Here is a 19,150-nt window from a genome sequence, read left to right as displayed (position 1 = left end):
AATTTGGCAATCTTCCCAGGGGTGATGTGTAGGTGGTTAAGAATTTTGTACTGGACCAGTCTAAAGTTGGTGTTCAGCGATATGGTTTTGGTATATTGGCAGTATCTGGACCATTGTGTGTCGTCAATTGCTACTTCAGATCTCTTTGCCATTTAGCCTTCATCTCGTTCTGGGAGGGGGTATGGGACTGGACCATGCTATATATCTTTGAGATGTTACCTGTGAATCCATCCTCATTCAATATGGCTAGTATGAATGGGTGTGGCGGTGGCTCTGTGGGGAACGATGGCCATGTGTGTTTAAGCACTGCCTTTAGACAGTGATATTGTAGAGTTACTGTGAGCTCTGCCCCAATTTACTTTGAGCTTCGTCCAGTGTTAGGAATTCCACATTGGGGAACAGGTCCCCCAGTTTCAGGTGTTTCCTTGGATCCCAGTTCCTCTGCATCGTGGTGTCTAGTGAGGGGGTGATGTTTGGATGGTGCCACACTGGGGTGGATGCCCAGTAGGGATGTGTGCAGCCCACTCAGCGGTAGAGTGCCACCAACGCTCGAGTTGTACAGGTCACCAGGTCCACCCCGTTTATGTTACTGTGTTTCTTGGCGAATATCCTGGAACTTATATCAACAGGGCCAGCGGAATGTTTCTCCACTTGAATGCGAGCGTACGCTTCCGTGTCATGGAACCAATATTTGGCATAGTTTGCTTGCGCTGCGTGGTAGTATAGTGTGAAGTCGGGATCAGCAAGTCCCCCTGTTTTGAATTTTTCACTTAGTTTAGCCCAGTTCTGTCTGACTGTTCCCCCAACCAATACGAATTTGCATGCCATTCTTTGCAGCTTCACGAAAAGCACTTTACCCGGCCAAATGGGGATATTAACAAACGGGTGGAGTAACTTGGGGACCACTACCATCTTAAGGATGGCGATGCGCCCATATATTGAGATAGGGCGTTTGTTCCATAGTGCTAGCTTGGTTTCTAGTAGCGAAATGTAGGGGCCGTAGTTTACTTCATAAAGTGCAATTCTGTCGGTGGCTATGTCAATTCCCAGATAGCGTATTTGGTGATCAGTGGAATTGTGTCATGACCGCTTTTCATGTAGCGCTCGGTGTCAAGGGAATGATTTAGGACTTAGCTTGATTTATTTTATAGCCCGAGAATTTGGCGAATTCTGTGATTTCTTGCATAACCGGTATTAGGTTGGTTTCTGGGTCTAGTAGGTATAGTAAGGTGTCATCTGCATATAGCGAGAAGAGTTACGGGGGGTCCACGGATCAGTATACCCCAATGTAAGTGCTTGTGGCTTAGATGTGCTGCCATCCCCTCTATTGTAAGGGCAAACATTAGGGGCGAAAGGGGGCATCCCTGGTGTGTGACTCTCTTTAGGGTGAAAGCAGGGGACAGAGGGTGATTTAGTCTGTACTTTAGCTTTGGGGTTTGTATATAGTAACCGGATAAAACTTTGGAAGTGTGGTCCACAACCCATGCAGTTCAGTATGACATACATGTACCCCCAGGACACTGAATCAAATGCTTTTTTAGTGTCGAGCGATATCGCCAGCGCCTTAGCATCAGGGTCTAGTTGTGATATTATCACGAAGAGTCTCCGCAGGTTTAAGGATATGAATCTGGTTGGTATGAACCCTGACTGGTCGGGATGTATTAATTTGTTCATATGTGGGAGGAGCCTGTTCGCTATGACTTTCGTGTATATTTTAGTGTCGGTGTTGATTAGTGAGAGGGGGCGATACAATTTGGGGTCTTCTGGGGGTTTGTGTGGCGTGAGTAAGATCGTTATAATGGCGTCTCTCAAGGTTGCTGGAAGCGTGCTGGTCGTAATGGCCCCATCCCATAGCTCCAGTAGTTTGGGGGATAGTTTGGTTGAGTAACGTTTGTAAAAATCCGCTGAGAAGCCATCGGGGCCTGGGGATTTCCCAGCCGTCAAATCTTTACTTGCCTGTTCGATTTCCTCCAGTGTAAAGGGGGTTTCAAGTTTTCCCCTATCCGTCTGTTCTAGCCTGGGGAATGGTATTGAGACCATGTATAGGTCGAGGTCTTGTGCCATTACTCTGTGTTTCGTTACAATTCAAGTAGAAATCCAAAAAGACGCCATTGATCCTTTCTGCATTTGTGTGGACTGACCCGTCTGCCCCATTATGGACGTGATCGGCTTGATTCCGTTTCCGATTTTTATCTGCCATATATTTTATTTCATGTTCTGCCAGGGTCCTGTATCTCTCCAGTTGCTCCCGCAGTGGCTTAAGGGTCTTGATGCTTGGGTCTTGTATGTCGGAGTTTTCCAAGGAGCGAAGGGTGTCTTCCGACTGGTTTAAGTCGTTTCTAATGGATTTTAGTGTGCCCAGTGTTTTGTATAGGAGGTATCCTCTTGTCCAGACTTTGAATGTTTCCCATACTATGGCTGACAAGGACACTGTACCTTCATTGAGTTCAAGGAATTCATTGATTTGTGATCTTGGGGGTTCTATTATCGATTCTTCTCGCAGAAGGACCGGCGGCATCCTCCACGTGCTCTGTAGGTTTTCTGCCTCGCCCATACTTAATTCCACTAACACCGATGAATGCTCCGATAATGTGCGTGGGAGGGTGGAGCATCTGCTCACCTGTGGGATAATTGCTGGTGAGAGTAGTCAATAGTCTATCCGTGAACTGGAGGAGTGCACAGTGGAATGGAACGTGTATTCTTCTGATGCCTGATGGAGTTCTCTCCATGCGTCCATTAGCGGTATCTCGGACATGCCCTGTGTTATTGTCTTTGCAGCCTTAGACTGGGACCTGGGGGTTCTGGATGATCTGTCTTTTTGGAGATCCAGGATAGTGTTGAAGTCTCCTCCCCATATTACCCTGGCATCGCCCATGGGCGATATTTGTGCATGACATATAGGTAGAATTTGGGGGTGTCGATGTTTGGGCCATATGTATTTATTAGGATTACCCCCTGATTCTGTAACGTGCCCCATATGATCACGAATCTCCTTTCTGTGTCTGTCGATCTTGTTATTTGGAAGCCAGGGCATCGGTGTATGATGTTTAGAGTGTCACGACCCACACTCGGAAGACCCCCTGGCCAACCTATGGGCCAGGGAGAGTCTTGATTCCAGTCCCCACTAAACCCAAGAAATTGCAACCTAGGCCTTCTTGGGGCCAGTCCTGGCGCCTTTGGCGCCAGGCTCATGTTTGAATATGGACTTGTGCTTGGGAACTACTTTTCATTAATGCCAGTTATGTGGAGGCATCCTCATAACCTGGCTCCTTGAAACCATGTGGTACCATGGGGACTATTTTACCTGGACTTCTTTCTTGAAGCTATTTAAACCACACCCGAATAGACTGACACGCTTCGCGTTAGTTTGCATTACTGCAACGTAACGTTCACCGTGTTCAGCTTCAGCCACGAACCTCGTAAGAACAGCACCTGCAAAGGAAAGGAGAAGACATTGTGAGAAAAAGGTAGCAGCTTACCTGAACTTCATCGCCAGCGGTCCGCAGCTCTTCCGACCTTCATCCTGGAACCAGCACTCCTTCGGATCGACGGACCTGTAAAGAGAAGAAACAAGGCATTAGACATTGTACAATTAACGAACTGTGCCGAAAGGCTTGCCTCGCCAGCCGCTCCTCAATCAGCATCACTATGGAAATTCCATACTCCGGCCGAGTACCGCGACCTGTGGAGAGGAAAAGATAACAGGTTAGCAAAGGCAATGCATCTTAAGCGCAGCGCATAGCGCCTACTCACCGCATCAAGGTGCTCCAAAAACGCCCATACTTACCGGCGAAACACAGATTCCGCCTTGCCACATGTTGGACTTCCGCGTATCTAGGAAGAAAAAGACATTGTTTAAAAGGCATGCAAGAACAGCAATATTCACAGCAATAAGACCTACCTGAAAGACTCAAGACGGGCCGGCATCAGTGAAGCAACTCGATCGCCGTTGCCCACCAAGCTCAACGCGCCCTGTCAAGACAGCAGGACAGAGAACCCGCCAACATCTAAAACAAGGTGAGAAGTCCAGAAGGGTTGCAGACCTACAGGGAGGTGGGAGGCTGTTTACCCCGGTTGCCCAGTCCTGAACATAGCTTACCTGTATTCCAGGCAGAACTCTTCCGCTGGTCGCATCTGGGCATCGCAAGGAGGGACATCTGAACCCCAACTGCTGGGTGGCGCCCCCATGGAACCAGGTGAGCGTAACATAGAGATCCTCTGGACTGCAAGGAATATTCTGTACCTATTCTCAGGGGACCCCAGTCTTGGGCAAATGATTCAAAATGATTCAACAAGATTCCGTAAGGCGTGTGTTTCTTGGTGGTAGAGGATATCAATCCTATGTCGTCTGGCATAGGCCAGTATTTTCCTGGCCTTTATTGGGTTTGCCAAGCCTCTTATGTTCCATGATAGAAGATTCACTCTATTCGTTGGTCTGTAGTTGCCATGTGTATTTAGAAAGTGACACGGTGTTGTGCCTGTTGCCGGTTTTATGTGGGCAATTCTTGTACCTGTGGTCAGCTTTTTTCCTTTGCAACTCAACTCCCTTACCGCCTCCCTTCCTACCGTCACCATCTCTCCAACTAGATGGTGCTTTACCCTTATTTAACTTAACTTAACATTCTGATTTAGTGGGTGGCTTTGTGTCGCCACTACAGGAATCCTGAGAACATGCCGCTCGTGGGAGACGTAACCTCCAGTTGAAGTGGAGTAGGTGCGTTCATTTTTTATATTTTTTCCCTGTGGTGCGGGGCTTAATCTGGTGCTTGAGTTATAGTTCCTTCATCTTAGTTGTCGTATCTTAACCATTATTCAGGACGTCCGGGATGTGTTGTTCGATATAGGCCATGGCTTCTTCAGGTGTTTCGAAAATGTGGGCTCTGCCCGCATGCTGAAGTCCTAGTTTTGCGGGGAACAACATGGCATACAGTATCTTCCTATCCCTTAGTGCTTTTTTCACTTGGTCAAATGAGCTTCTAGCCGCTTGAAGTCCATTGTAGAAGTCTGCGTTTATGCGTATCCGGTTGGATTCGTATGAATGGGATCCTTTTTCTCGTGATAAGCAAAGGATCAGATCTCGATCGCGGTAGTTGAGTAGGCGGGCTATTATTATGCGTGAGGGAAGCCCCTGGTTTAGGAGGTGGGGCAAATGATCTGTGTACCATCTCCACCAGGAATTGTTTCGAGAACTGGGCATCTGGGAACAGTGAGTGGAGGACTTCTTCAAGGAATTGCTCCATTGGTACATTCATGGTTCTCTCCGCCATACCAACTACTCTAATGTTATTGTGGCGCGATCTGGATTTGAGATCTTCGCATTTATCTCGGATTGCCTTCAGGTTTTTTTTAGATCTCGTCTATTGCTTTGCCATGCGTGGTTGATGTATACTCAAGTGTGCTCACCCTGTCCTCTGCCTCTGAGACCCGAGCATTCACTTTTTGTATGTCGGTTCTGATGGAGGCGATGCTACAACCAATGCCATCTAATTTGTTGTTAACAGCAGCTAAGCCGTTCTGTAGTGCTGTCAAATATGGGTCTATGTTCGGCTCAGCTTGCGGTTGGGTGGGACCTGGGGAGGAGTGGTTGAAGCACTGGGAGGTTTCCATGTTAGATGCACTCATATACGCGTCTCTTGTCATACGCGCGTTGGATGGGCGGGGTACTGTATGTGATTCGGGCCGTGAAGCACCCTCGATTGTTGTTTGTTTTGGTGAATGTGGTGGGTTTAACAGGTGGGGGCCAAACTGGGGGCCTGTGAAACTTGACTGGTTGATGGCAGGATCTGGGTCTCCTCAGATTATTTTAGCGATGCTTTTGTCCCAGTGAGCTGGCTTAGTTGCTGATTCTTCTTGACCCCTGATTGTCTCTGTTTTGGTTCTCTTTGCTGCGGGGCTCGGATGTTTCTGCCTCGGATTGTTGTGTTGTTAGGCTTGGCTTGTGGGTTATTACCCCAGGATTGTAGCGTTGCCTTGACCCTTGGGAAAGTACTGGGTCTTTGGCAGTTAGGGTGACCAGATCTGTTGATTGTGTACACCCCTAGGTCTCGGCAGGGAACGTACCCAGGAGAGATTCCCTTTTCCTTTTCTCTCCTTTTTTTTGCTGGATTGGTGCTCCCATTGTGCCCAGTTTTATGGGGCTTCAAGGTGTCTCCACCACATTTTGCAGACTCGTGCCCTCGATTTAGGGTTGCGGATCCCCATGGGATTTCACGGGTCGGTTGCGTTGCTATTGGATCAAGGCACCGCTTGGCTTTCGATCCAAAATGTTTCCGGCCAGGAGGGGTTCCCTTCAAACATGATGGGTGTTTCAATGTTGTGGTCCGGCACGGGCACCAGGTGCCACAGGGGTCCACCAGGGAGGGTAGAAGTCCGGCAGGTCGCGGTGTTGGGCTACTGCCTGGCTGCTTTCATAGGGTGCTGTGATTGTTTAATGACACGCCAGGCGCTCCCCAAGCTGCCAGCGGTGGCACGTACCTTCAGTGGTCAGGACCCGACATTCGTTCTTATTCTCCCTTACTTCTTTGGCAGTGCATTGTCTGGGAATGGCTGTCTGGTAGAGCACCAGCCTGCAGCGTTGTCCGGAATCCCAGGCTCCCCATAACTGTCAGCTATGAGGGGCTCGTGGTAAGTTCCGAGGAGCAGGCTGGTGTGGGCGCAGAGGGCACACACTGGATCCTTAGCCGCCCGCTACCACTCGGTTCCGCTGATGGTGTTGGCAGTCGAGGATTATTCTGTGTTTCCCGTCTCTGGTGACCTGCTGGGTGTTGCTCACTGCCCACCAGGATGGGGATGCCACTCGTTTTCAGGATCCTCTGGGGCAGTCACGAAACCACTCAGGCAGGGTTTCACCGCCAAGCCCGCTTTCAAATGCTCCGCCCTGTGGGTTTGCCGCCGGACGGCTCTTGCTAACCAGATCGTTGATCCCTGCAGCATTATCTCTCCCCAGGCTGTCCCCGACACCGTCAGTCAGCCGCCCGGTTTGGTGTCGGAGGAGCGGGGCCGGTTTTGGCACGCAGATCGCTGATAGATCTTCCGGCCGCCCGCTGTTACTCGGCTCCGCTACAGGAGATCCGAGGTACGGATTTGTACCAAGTTTTCATCCAGAGTGCCTTATATGGTTCTGCACCAAGTCATGTATTTAGATACAACCATTCGGGCACCACTCTGCAGGATATTGGTACCAGGATTTTGTAGGTTACGGAGCTCTCAGCTCAGGCGGCCATCTTCGTTGGCGCACAACAGCCATAAACACATTGTTTAATAAAAAGGAGAAGGGGTCATCCACTGGCGGGGACTGTGTTAGTGCTACGTTCCAGGGAGGGCAAAGAGTCCATATGATAAATTAGCCCATGCATGAATGTGGGGTGTTGGCTTGAGTTAACCATGGGATGAGAGCCTCGGTGGTGCACGGTCGTGTTTTGTTTACAGCAAGTTTCAGTGGAAAAAGGTGGAAAAATAGCAGCTTTAGGAAGGCGGGATGGATTCTCTTGCATGCTTAGTTAGCTGCCAAAAACACATTTCACTAATGCAGCAGTTACAAATGAAACTTTGGCATGATAAAGCAGATAAATACCATGCAGTGGCTGAGCGGGAAAGTGGCAAGGTAACATAAACTAGAGGAATGTGGCAGCTGTAATCGCCATGGCAGGGCCGGGGTGGACTGGGATCCAGATTGGTGGGATGGTGATATTTGGAACTCCACCGACACAGACTGTAGCCCAGAGAGGGATGTAAAATCTGATTCGAAACAGACAAAAATACTATAACTGCTAAACTGGTAATGAGGCGTAGAGCTGGCTCCTATCACCATAACCCAGGAGGGGAAGTTGTCGATTTAACTACGCGAGAAGATTACACAAAACAGGAGGTGGGTGAGATTATCACTCGGATGAAGAAGAAAACAGGGGAACCTTTGCTCACCTGGATGGTGCCAATGTTTGATGGGGGTGCTGCAGGTCTGTTGGTAGACTCCACAGATTCGCTGCGCTTCCTGCCTCTATCCATGAAACCAATATACAAGAAGAATTGCGGGCATGGCCTCCTCCAGATGAAAACTGCCAAGCGATGCAGGTGTCATTGTTGCACCTAGCGGCCCAAGGGTGTAACCGTGAATATCCTATCACTACTGACTAGCCCAGTGAAGAAAAGAAGTGGTACACGTTAAGAGGCAATTCAGAAAATCAGAGAGCATGCCATGAAGGAGGCTGTTCATCTAGACGAGCCTGCGCATATGGGGTTGGTGCCACTGTCTGTGTCAACCAGGTATATGGTTACAAGAATGAGGTGGTTGATGCAATTCTGCAACTGTCGTACCTGGGTGAATGGGACAAAGGTGAGGATAGACAGAGAGAGAGAGAGGGGCGCAGTGAGGGAAGGATGGAGGGAAGGAGATAAGATAGTAGAGACTCGCAGTTGTCAAGAAAGGGCATATTTTGGGCATTGTTGAAAGATTGTGTACCACGGAAGGAGAGTGACGGTATAGAAACCAGAGAAATGTGTGAGTTATGCTAGAAGAGAAGGCTTGTTGGGTAGGAGAGTTATAAAGAAGTTAAGAGGCAGGTGGTGACCAAGCCGAAAATGGACACTCCACCTTAGGCTCCTCCTGAGGAGGAACAGGAAGAAGGGTCCATCGGAGTCCCTTCCCAGTACCAGCCAATGTATGCTGATTTAGAGAAAAGTGGTGAGTGCAATGGAAGAGTCTGAGTTTGGAAACACTCACTCCAAGTTTGTCTAGGATTATGGCCAAGCCCGGGCAGCATCCGCTCATATAAAAGTTGACAGACGACCTCATGTTAGTGTTAAGATATTTTGGAAGCCTGGAAACACACAAGCTTTGTGAGATACCGGGGCAGAGGACTCATTGATTCATGGGAATTCTTCAACATTGAAAGGTCAACACTTTACCATTACCGGGGTGGGTGGGGGGAAGGAAACAGCAGCAGTACAGACAGGAGTGGTAATAAAAAAAAGGCAATTTGTCAAAGAAGAAATATCAAGTGTTGATTGTCCCAATACCTGAGTATATAATTAGTTTTGACTTTCTGGAGGGGTTGACCTTGGGACTGGGAGGTAAAACCTATCAGTTTGGAATGAATGCATTACCTTGTACACTGGTTATTGTAGACAAATTGAAACTCCCTCTGACGCACGTGCCTTTGGCCACAAAGCGTGTATCTATGGAGCACTACTGCATTCCCGGGGGATATAAGGACATTTCAGACACTGTTAAGGAATACGTAGAAGCAGTGGTGTTACACCCAGTTACTACCGCTTCGAATAACCCGGTCTGGCCTGTGAAAAAGGGGAATGTGAGCTGGTGAATGACTGTGGATTATAGACAATTGAACAAAAGCACTCCATCTTTAGTCCCTGCAGTCCCAGATATTGTTAATTTGATTGAGAATATACAAAGGTTTGAGGGAACCTGGTATGCTAGACTTAGCAAATGCTTTTTTCTCTATGCCAATTGCTGAAGAGTGCAGGACAGTATCCATTTTCTTGGAATGGGCATCAGTATACCTTCACAAGGTTGCCTATCAGGTACTTGCATAGCCCAACAATTTGTCACCGGCTGGTGGCAGAACATTTGGACCAAATACTATGTAAACCCATTACATTGGTGACATTTTGATTCAGGGGAAAGATGGCGTAGTGTGCAAAATCAGTTGGAAGTAATCATTGACTGGTTGAAGAAGGAAGAATGGGAGATTAACTCTAACAAAATTCAAGGGTCAGCTGAGATGGTGGTATTTCTGGGAATTCAGTGGCACAATGGACATCGAGAGATGGTACCGAAAGCTTGTCAAAAGATACTTGAGTTTACCACTCCTGTGAAAAAGAAACAAGATCAGCAATTCATAGGGCTGTTTGGGTTTTGGAGACCGCATATACAATATTTAGGGCAAATATTGGCTCCACTCTACAAAGTGACGCGAAAGAAATGTGAGTTTGAGTGGGGTGAAACATACACGATAGGACACGCCCAAGAATCCAGTATAATCAAGTGGAAATGGTATATCCAAGATAGAGCAAAATTAGGAAAAGGTGGGTTGCAAAGCTACATGAGCAAGCGGCTACTGTACCAACTATAGACCGCAGGAAGTGACCAAAGTGCATGAGTCTCCAATAAAATAGGGAGTAGGGATTTGACAGTGCAACAGACAGAACATGCCTGGTTCAGCGATGGCACAGCCCCTTGTCTGGGAACTGAGCGTTATTGGAAACTGTGTCGTATAATCCCAAGACAAAAAATATCCTAACAACGTCAGGTAAAGGAAAGAGCAGCCAGTTTGTTGAACTTTATGCAGTATATCAAGCTTTGAATCAAGAAATACCTAGTTAATGTCATTTGTACTCAGATTCATGGTCAGTGGCTAATGGGCTAGCTATGTAGCTGCCGACATGGCAGAAGATTGGGTGGAAAATTAATTTCAATTAATTGTGGGGAAAAGAACTCTGGCAAGATACCTGGGAAATGCTATCACAAAATGAGGTAACAGTCTATTGTGTAGATGCACGTTGTACTACTGACTCATTGGATTGCTGGTTCAGTTCTGTTGCAGACAAACAAACCAAGATTTCCTCAGTGCACACAGAGGCTCACGCGGGTGATTTGGAGGGTTTGGCCAAGTGGGCACAACAGAAATGTGGCCACATGGGAGAGAAGGCTACTTGCAGGTGGGCACAGACTAGGGGGATTAGTATCCCTTTAGAGGTAGTGAGAACAGTAATTTTGCAATGTCTTGTGTGTCAACATCAGAGGCACAGACCCATCCCTCATATTGTCCAGGGCACTTTACGAAGGGGTAAGTTGCCGGTCAGATCTGGCAAATCGGGCCTCTGCTAATCAGTAAATGTTGTCAGTATGCATGTACGATTGTGGACACAAATTCCGGATATCTGATGGTACTGTGGTACTGCCATGCAAGAGAGCCACACAACTAAACACCATTAACCGTTAGCGATAACAGCTTGCACTTCAAAGGTAAGTTAATTCAGGAATACTGTCAAGAGAAAAACATTGATTGGCTTTATCATGTACTGTAACACCCCCAAGCGGCAGGTTTGATTGGACGCATGAATGGTTTGTTGAAAGAGCAATTGCGTAAATTGGGCAATGGCAGTCTGAATGGCTGGCGTGATCGTGTGTTTGATGCATTGCAGATTTTGAATAATCGACCATTGACTGAAAATGAAACACCATGGATGCGAATGTTGACACCTGCATTACAGATGCAACTTAATTTAGCTGAAGAGACCTTATTGTATTGGGAGATCACGCCAAGTGTTTTAGCGCCATACCGCGCAAACCCAGAATATGCAGGGGTAGACTTGCATTCTCATCAAGAAATCACGTTAGAACCAAGAGGTATAGCAGTAATTGAAACTGGAATTGGAGTACAAATTCCACCAGAACACATGGGATTGATTGCACCTAGAGCTGGATTAGCATTGAAGGGCATTCAAGTACTGGGTCAAATAATAGATTCTTATTACAAAGGAGAAATAAGCAATTTTAATGAACAGCGCAGACCAAGCACTATTTATCCATGAGGGAGACCGGATAGCCCAACTGATTGTCATACCTGTTAAATTGTCCATGATCAGAAAGGGGGAACCCCCTACGGTAGTAACTACTTGTGGGCACCATGGGTTTGGCTCATCAGAGAGCATGGTACGAGGTGCGAAGGTGTGGGTAGAAAAACCAAGTGCCCGTCCGTACCTGCGGATGTCCTAGTATCCAGCAAGGACCAAGTAGTTTTGGTAATGAAGCCTGGCAAAAAGAAATGGGACTATGTGCCAGCAGATAAATGCTACTAAATAGAATGATTATCAACACTGATATGTATTTTCTGCGTTTGCCTTGTAGAACCTGTGCCTAACTGGTGTAATTGTGATACAAAATGGACTCAGTTCGGGAGGGTTAAGCGGCACACTACAGTGAGGTGCCATATCTGCACAGCTGAGCCATGTGAGTCTGACGATGCTGGGGAATGATATTCAGAGGCTATCCAAGGCTGACACCAACGCACCAGCCACAACAGGCATGAAGAACAAGATTCACAAAGCGAGCTTGAGAACACGCCAGGTGCAGATTTAAGAAACCATGATGCCCACTCGACAGGAGATATCTTTAGCATGGCAGAGGTATTCAGCAATGATTGCCCAAACAGAACATGTGGTTATAGCTCGCACTGAAGGTTTTGAACGTTTCACATTTCTGTTTGACTGATGTGCACAATGCAGGAGATTTGCTGACCACATGTCTAGTAGCGGTCCAAATGCCGGCTTCAGTTTTGCGACAGACATTTAGAGTTCTGCACAATGATTCTTTAGTGTAGGATTCCGATGTGCGGCAATCATTCTCCGTCTACGAATATTGCAGGTTTTGCCAAGAAACCATCCAAAAATGGAGAAACCTCACTCGGATATTGATGTGCAATGTCACCCAAGGCGATGTTTGCTATTGTATGACCTGTGAACCAAAAAAGGTTGGCAAATGTTAACAGCTGAACGTAACCAAAGAGAAAAACCAAACTGTGTTTGAGAAGCAGTTGTGCTCACGTGCTACAAGCACATGCACCAATGTAAACAATACAATGGCCTCATTCTGAGTCTGGCTGTAAAAATCTGGTCTTACCGTGATGGCGGTCCTACGGGGTCCGTCACCGCGTGGTGCCAGAAACAAGGTAGGATTGCGGCTTGTCGGTCGCGCGCATCCCTTATCAGTGGAACCGGTGACACTGCCATCCCTGTAACACCGGTGTAGACGTATGTACTGTCACCAATGTTGCGGGTGCATCTGCCTCCGCCGTGCGCATGCCAGACCAGGCGTTATCGTGTACATGGAGCCGGAAACACAGGAACCGGAAATAACGTGATACCCAGAAACCAGAAAGAGCCCGGCGGCCATTAAAAAAATCACAATCCACTGCAATCTCCCTGTTCCTGAAGCCGTCCAGCCTTACTGACTGCCACAACACATCCAGTGACATGTCTTTGAGGATTCCCAAAACCTGCCAGTGGAAACCACGCTTCATTGAGGCAGAGCTCACCATGCTGGTAGACCACATAGTGGACAATGCAGGGGAGCTATTTTCCACAGACCAGCGTTGCAGCACGCAGCTCCGACGCAAGGCAATCTGGACAAAAGCAGCCCAGAAGGTGACAGCTGTGGGGGTGACAGCACCGAGTGTGAAAGACTGCCACAAAAGGTGATATGACCTCCGACTAAGGGTCGCAACCTTCTGGCTGCCCACCGCCCCAAATGCACAGCTACAGGTGGCGGACCACCCTCACCCATGAAGCTGCTTGCCTGGGAGGACAAGTGCAGCAGTGTGCTGTATCTGGAGGGCATAGAGGGAGTTGGCGCAGAAGAGGAAGGAGCTGGGACACCTGTTGAGGCTGGGGAGTACAGAAACTGCACAGATATAAAGCTCACAAAAGCATATCCTACCCCCTCTCTACCATCAATGCACATAAATGGCCATAGCATTGGCCACATCACCCCGACCAGACCCAGCACTCCCACTGAATTTAGTGCAAAGCAAGTCACATGCCCTGACTCCAAGCATGCCCCATACACAACCACATGACAATGCACCACACATGACTGCGTGTGAACTCACACTATGGTGTCTGTAAGTAGACCGCCACACATGTGACAGGACCAGCAAACACATGACAATGCCCCATTACAGTGGTTGCCAGGGCTGCAGCGCACAACAGGCCTGTCCATGGCGGGTGCTGCGGTCCTGGCATGCTGAGTTTCCATGGAAGCACTGCCACCGTCAACAATGTTGCCACTGCCCTTGCCTACCCTCTCCCATGGGACTGTATGGGACTCGAGAATTTGAATGAAGAACACCCTGCCGCCTTACTTCCTGGGCCCTCAACATTGATTAGTCCAGTTGCACTGTGAAGTCAGCATATGTACATTGTCAGTGGCTCCAGCAGCAAGCTGCTGGTAGCACTGGCATGGTTAATACTGGAGCCATAATGAGGCACAGCGTCACCTGTACACTGCAGCACCACACCCATGCATGAACACCCATTCACAGCTTCATGTACAGCATGGATATGGCGTAGGCCACGCACCCAGGCCCCCCGCCCTAACCTGCAAATGCTAACACTGATGAACAACTCTTCACCAGGCTCAACTGACAATAGAAGAAAACATAATCTGTGAAGGCGACACTGTGCATCCTGGTCACAGGTATTGCATGTGTGTCTGCCATGCTGCCATTGCCAGCACATCACAACACTGGTACGCCCTCACCTGCACGTACACATGGGCACACACTGATTGGGGAGTGCATGTTCCTCATATGACCCTGGCAGCTGTACCATGAAAACACCACATACATCCTGGCCATGCAACCAGGTCAAACATCGACTCCAGGCACACATCCCCCCCCAACAACCTCCACAACACATCCCAAATATCTGCACATGAGCAGACACATATAGCACTACCCACAGCCTAACGTGGTTGTACATGTCAGCATACCCAGCACACCTGTGTCACATGTGGTGTCTACACAGTGCCTGCAGCTGAATGTACGCAACACATGCATGAGTTGGACATACCATGCAGCAATGCCTGACTCCACAATGTAATATAGCACGATGACCATGTTGCATGTTATTGTACAGTACTCAGCCAGTCAGTTCCCTAACATCATCCCTTTTGTTCACCCACAGGAACATCATCTGACACGGACGGTGTTAAAACACACACATCAATGGACAGCTGACATGCAAGGGCCACAGCACACCGTCCCTCAACCTCTGCTGCAAGCACCTCGGCCATCATGGGAGTAACAACTGCAACGGTACACCAGGCAGAGATGGCAGACACCCATGCTGCCCCTGTCACACAGGCAGCCCCTCTGCCTGCTCCATCTGCGGCCCTCATCACACAGGCAGCCACTCTGCCTGCTCTACCTGCTGCCCCGTCACACAGGCAGTCCCTCTACCTGCTCCACCTGCTGTCCTGTCACACAGTTAGCCCCTCTGCCTGCTTCACCTGCTGCTCCCATCACACAGGCAGCCCCAAGTAAAATCCCACGGGGACGTGCGCCACCACCACCCCAGCAGGCTGAGTCATATGCCACAGACATCAGTGATGGCGATTGGGCTGTCGACGCAGGCCTAAACACTGGTGAGGACACAGAGCACACCCTGGAGGTTTTGGGCACATTCAGACCCATGAGCCCCAGAAGTCATGTGCGCTCGCCCACCCCCTCACTACGCGAGATGAATGCACATCTCCAACGCATGGAGATACAACAGGATACACTAACCACACTGGTGCAGCAGCACTTGGAAGAGTCACGCCTTCAGAGGGAGAGCAATCAGGCAATTGGATGGCGGGTTGCCTGTGCCATTGGCCGTTCTGCTTGTGCCACTGTCCTCATGTCTTGGAGGGTCTGTGAGGGAAATAGTCTGCAGTCTAACACTGCATAGACAATGGCACTGGCTCTACAGGCTATCATTTCCCGACTACCGGCTGAAACCACCCCAGTGCCCTCCACCAGAAACACGCCTACAAGCTCCCAGGCAGGCAGCCCCAGGAGGAGATCTATGCGCCTGTCTGGCTCCTCTCAGAAGGACAAACATGCCACCAAGCATGGGCGAAGTAGTGCCAAAATATGGACACTTGCTCTACATGTGAATAGTTGGGTAGTGGAAGGTGGGAGGGTACGTTTCAGAGTTGGTTGGGGTTCATAGTTGGGATGGATAGTTGGGGTTTGGGGAGGTGGGAGGGTACGTTCGGGAGGGTATTGTTGTTGCACCTGTTTTCAATTGTCTTCATCATAATACACTGGGTTGTGCAAATCAATCACGACTGGACATTCTTTTTCTGCATGAGTATTAATGATTTAATCGAAGTGTTAGAAATGACATGTCAGAAATAGTGCACCATGTGCTTGTGAGGATTATTCAAAAACAATTGTGAATTAGTGCATCACGTGCATGTTAACCATCCATGGCATCCAGCCGGGGTCGCACTGCCATCCAATCATCGTTGTCATCCCCATCCTCATCTACAGGGTCCATGTCAGGGGGCAGTGCATTGTTCCATCGAATACACATATTGTGCAGCATAGTACATGCCAGGACAATTTTGCCAACCTTGATGGGGCTATAGATCAGTGCCCGGCCCGATCTGCCTTGAGCAGTACAAAAGTCTGTTCTATGATGCCACGGGAAGTGAGCCCGGTTGTAGGCCTCCTCATGCCTGTTCCGTGGGCGTCTAACGGGTGTCATCAGTCATGGCAGGGGGAGGGGGTACCCGACATCACCTGCATGGGTGTGACAGAATGGTGATTGAATGTTTTTGGTGTAAATTTCATTTCAGTGATAAGAGCATGTAAACATTTGCGGAATGTAATTAGCACACAGCATAGTACATGCCACGGATGACCCAATGGATTTTCGACTATGTTGCATGTGACAACATTTCAATAGTCTAATGTTTGGTCTGTCATTTCATCTGAAATTGGTTGGCCTGCTCACTGGTTGCAGTCATGATATGACCTTCAATGCTACTACATGTCTTATCCCTTTCAATGTAAACAAGGGTGTGTGTCTGCCTACTAGGAGCCTCATGTCTTGTATGGTGCTAACAATCTGCGTTCCACACCCACAGCGTGCAAGAGGCCAGACACTGCTGTGCGCAGCGGGCTCAGTAGGCAGTGTGCACAGGGGAGTACCTGCTTCTTTCTCACTGGTGACAATACTCCCATGTACATGTCACCATTGCGTAGTATGGCACTGCATGGTTAGGGGGACCTTGCCGGTACATGGATTCCTGTGACTTAGCAACCCGTCATGGACCTCATGCAGCGGAAAGCCAGGAGCACTCTGGTGAGTGCCTATTTACCCCCCAATACAAAGGGGTCATGCATTGGTCAGTCTACTCACCCAACAGACAGGTGCACTCTGGTGAGTGCCTATTTAGCCCCCAACCCCAATACACAGGGGTCATGCATTGGCCAGTCTATTCACCCAACAGACAGGTGCACTCTGGTGAGTGCCTATTTACCCCTCCCCCTCCCCCAATACACAGGAGTGCTGCATTGGTCAGTCTACTCACCCAACAGCCAGGTACGCTTTCCGATGTGACGTGCCATATACCCTGGCAACATGTGGAGTCATGTGTGGATCCCGGAAAACATGCACAGTAATGGGTGATGAGGTGTTCAGCATCACAGACCATTTTCAGGTTGAGGGAGTGGAATAGTTTGTGATTTCTATACACTGCCTCAATGGCATGTCTGGCCACCAATTCCACATGGTTGCAATCTAACGCACCTATGCAATCTAACGCACCTATGCAATTGGGCATGTCTGCAAGGGCATGGAACGCCACTTTGGTGGCATTAACCTGGGCAGTGGTTCGGGGTAGGGCGATGTGGTCTGCCACATGGCGCAGCAGTGCATCCAGCACCTGGAACAAGACCCCAGAGAAAAAGAGTTGTGATAGGCCGTGCAGCTCACCCACGGTGTGATGGTATGTGCCAGTTGCAAGGAAGTGCAGTACCAACACTACCTTCAGCAAGGGGGGATTGCAGTCCATATGTTTATCATGCTGGGTGACTATTGATATTATGGTCTCCCTTTCAAGCTCGTACAGGGTGTGTATTTAGCTTGGGGTCAGGTTCCAGGGCAAGGCCCTGATGTGGGGTGCTACCTGCTGGACATTGATGTTAGGCATGACCAACTGGTTCCTCATTTGCCTCCTGCTCCTACGTCACCTCCTCTGCCTCTCAGCTGCTTCATCCTCTAGCTCTTTGCAGGTTCCCCATCCCAATTGCTGCTACAGTGACTGCAAGCATGGTTGTGTTGAGAGATGGGTTGGGTGTGAGTGTGCTCCTTTTGTACATTCCCAGTGGTCAATGATGTGCAGCTGGGCTAATTCTATGCACCTGTGGCCTGTTTACTAGCATGGTTGTGTTGGGAGGTGGGTTGGGTGTGGATGTGGTCCTTGTCTGCATTCACAGTGGTCAATGGTGTGCAGCTGTGCTAGTTTGGTACACCTGGGGCCTGTTGCTGCTCACTTGGCACTGTCTGTGGTGCCAGTATTACAGGCACGGTGGTCACGGTGCCACCGCCATTTTTATCAGTGTTTCAGTGTAGGGGGGACATGCCCGTACTACCGCTGTGCCGGTAATTCAGGGATGTCTGCCGACTTTCCACTGTTAACGGTCACGGTGCTACCGGGTGCAGTAGCACCGTGGGTGTTACTTTGTGCTGACGGTGTTTCCACACTTGTGACTCTGAATGTGCCGGTACAGAAAACGGCGCCGGTACAGTGCTAACGGCATTGCTATTTACGGACTGGCACACTTGGAATGAGGCCCAGTGTCCTGTAATCAAACAGTTGTGGCTGCTAGTTATTTGAACCATGTGAAACTTCCAACAGGATGGCTTTTTTCGTGTGGCAACATTACATATACTTGCATTCCGACTAATTTTCCCGGAGGACCCTGTGCTCTAACACGCCTTGGATTAATGATGTTTTCTTTACAACCAGCGTTCCATCGAATGAGAAGATCAACTTTCAAATCTGTAGGGCTATCGCCAGACTGTGATTCAAATGTGCACCTGTTGTCAAAATAAGACGTTTTGACTCTTGGCATTTTCATTGGTGGGAATTTGGGGATTAGCTGCTGGGGGCTATGCATCTTTGATTAATTTAGCATGTTTAGTGATAAAAGGTCTCAACTATACCTCTCAAGCTTTAGATCAAGGTTGCCAACATACGGCCCGCGGGCCACAATGCGGCCCTCCATGTGGCCCGCGAGGCCGTTGGGACAACATTAAACAAATAAAGAAATAAACTGGGCCGTGGTGGAGGACTGTTACTGCCCCTGGTGCCCCCTAAAAGGGGTGGGGGGGCCACCAGAAGCAGTAACAGGCCACGGCCCGGTTTATTTATTTATTTGTTCAATGTTTATCGGGTCCGTGGACCCGATTTATTTATTTCTGCAATGTTGGGCGGACCCAACATTGCAGAAATAAATACATTAATCGGGTCCATGGACCGGGCAAACATTGAACAAATAAATACATAAACCAGGCCGTGGCGGAGGACTGTTACTGCCTCTGCCACGGCCCGGTTTATTTATTTATTTGTTTAATG

General features: G+C 48.8%; 1 protein-coding gene and 1 long non-coding RNA gene across 3 annotated transcripts in view; both read left to right on the top strand.

Annotated features, from left to right (window-relative positions):
- LOC138528336 (F-box/LRR-repeat protein 8-like) overlaps positions 1-19,150 on the top strand; it is a 370,015-nt gene that overhangs the window by 98,723 nt on the left and 252,142 nt on the right. The gene's annotated exons all lie outside the window — the stretch shown is intronic.
- LOC138528349 (uncharacterized) lies at positions 11,878-15,844 on the top strand. The gene is made up of 2 exons (XR_011284125.1): positions 11,878-12,147; positions 14,704-15,844. It is a non-coding gene; the product is annotated as an uncharacterized lncRNA (long non-coding RNA).

This window comes from Ambystoma mexicanum, chromosome 1q (assembly GCF_040938575.1).
Source record: "Ambystoma mexicanum isolate Mex_15411 chromosome 1q, UKY_AmexF1_1, whole genome shotgun sequence".
Classification (NCBI taxonomy): Eukaryota; Metazoa; Chordata; class Amphibia; order Caudata; family Ambystomatidae; genus Ambystoma; species Ambystoma mexicanum.
The sequence above is the reverse complement of the archived record's forward strand: the minus strand, read 5'-3'. Positions and strand labels throughout refer to the sequence as shown.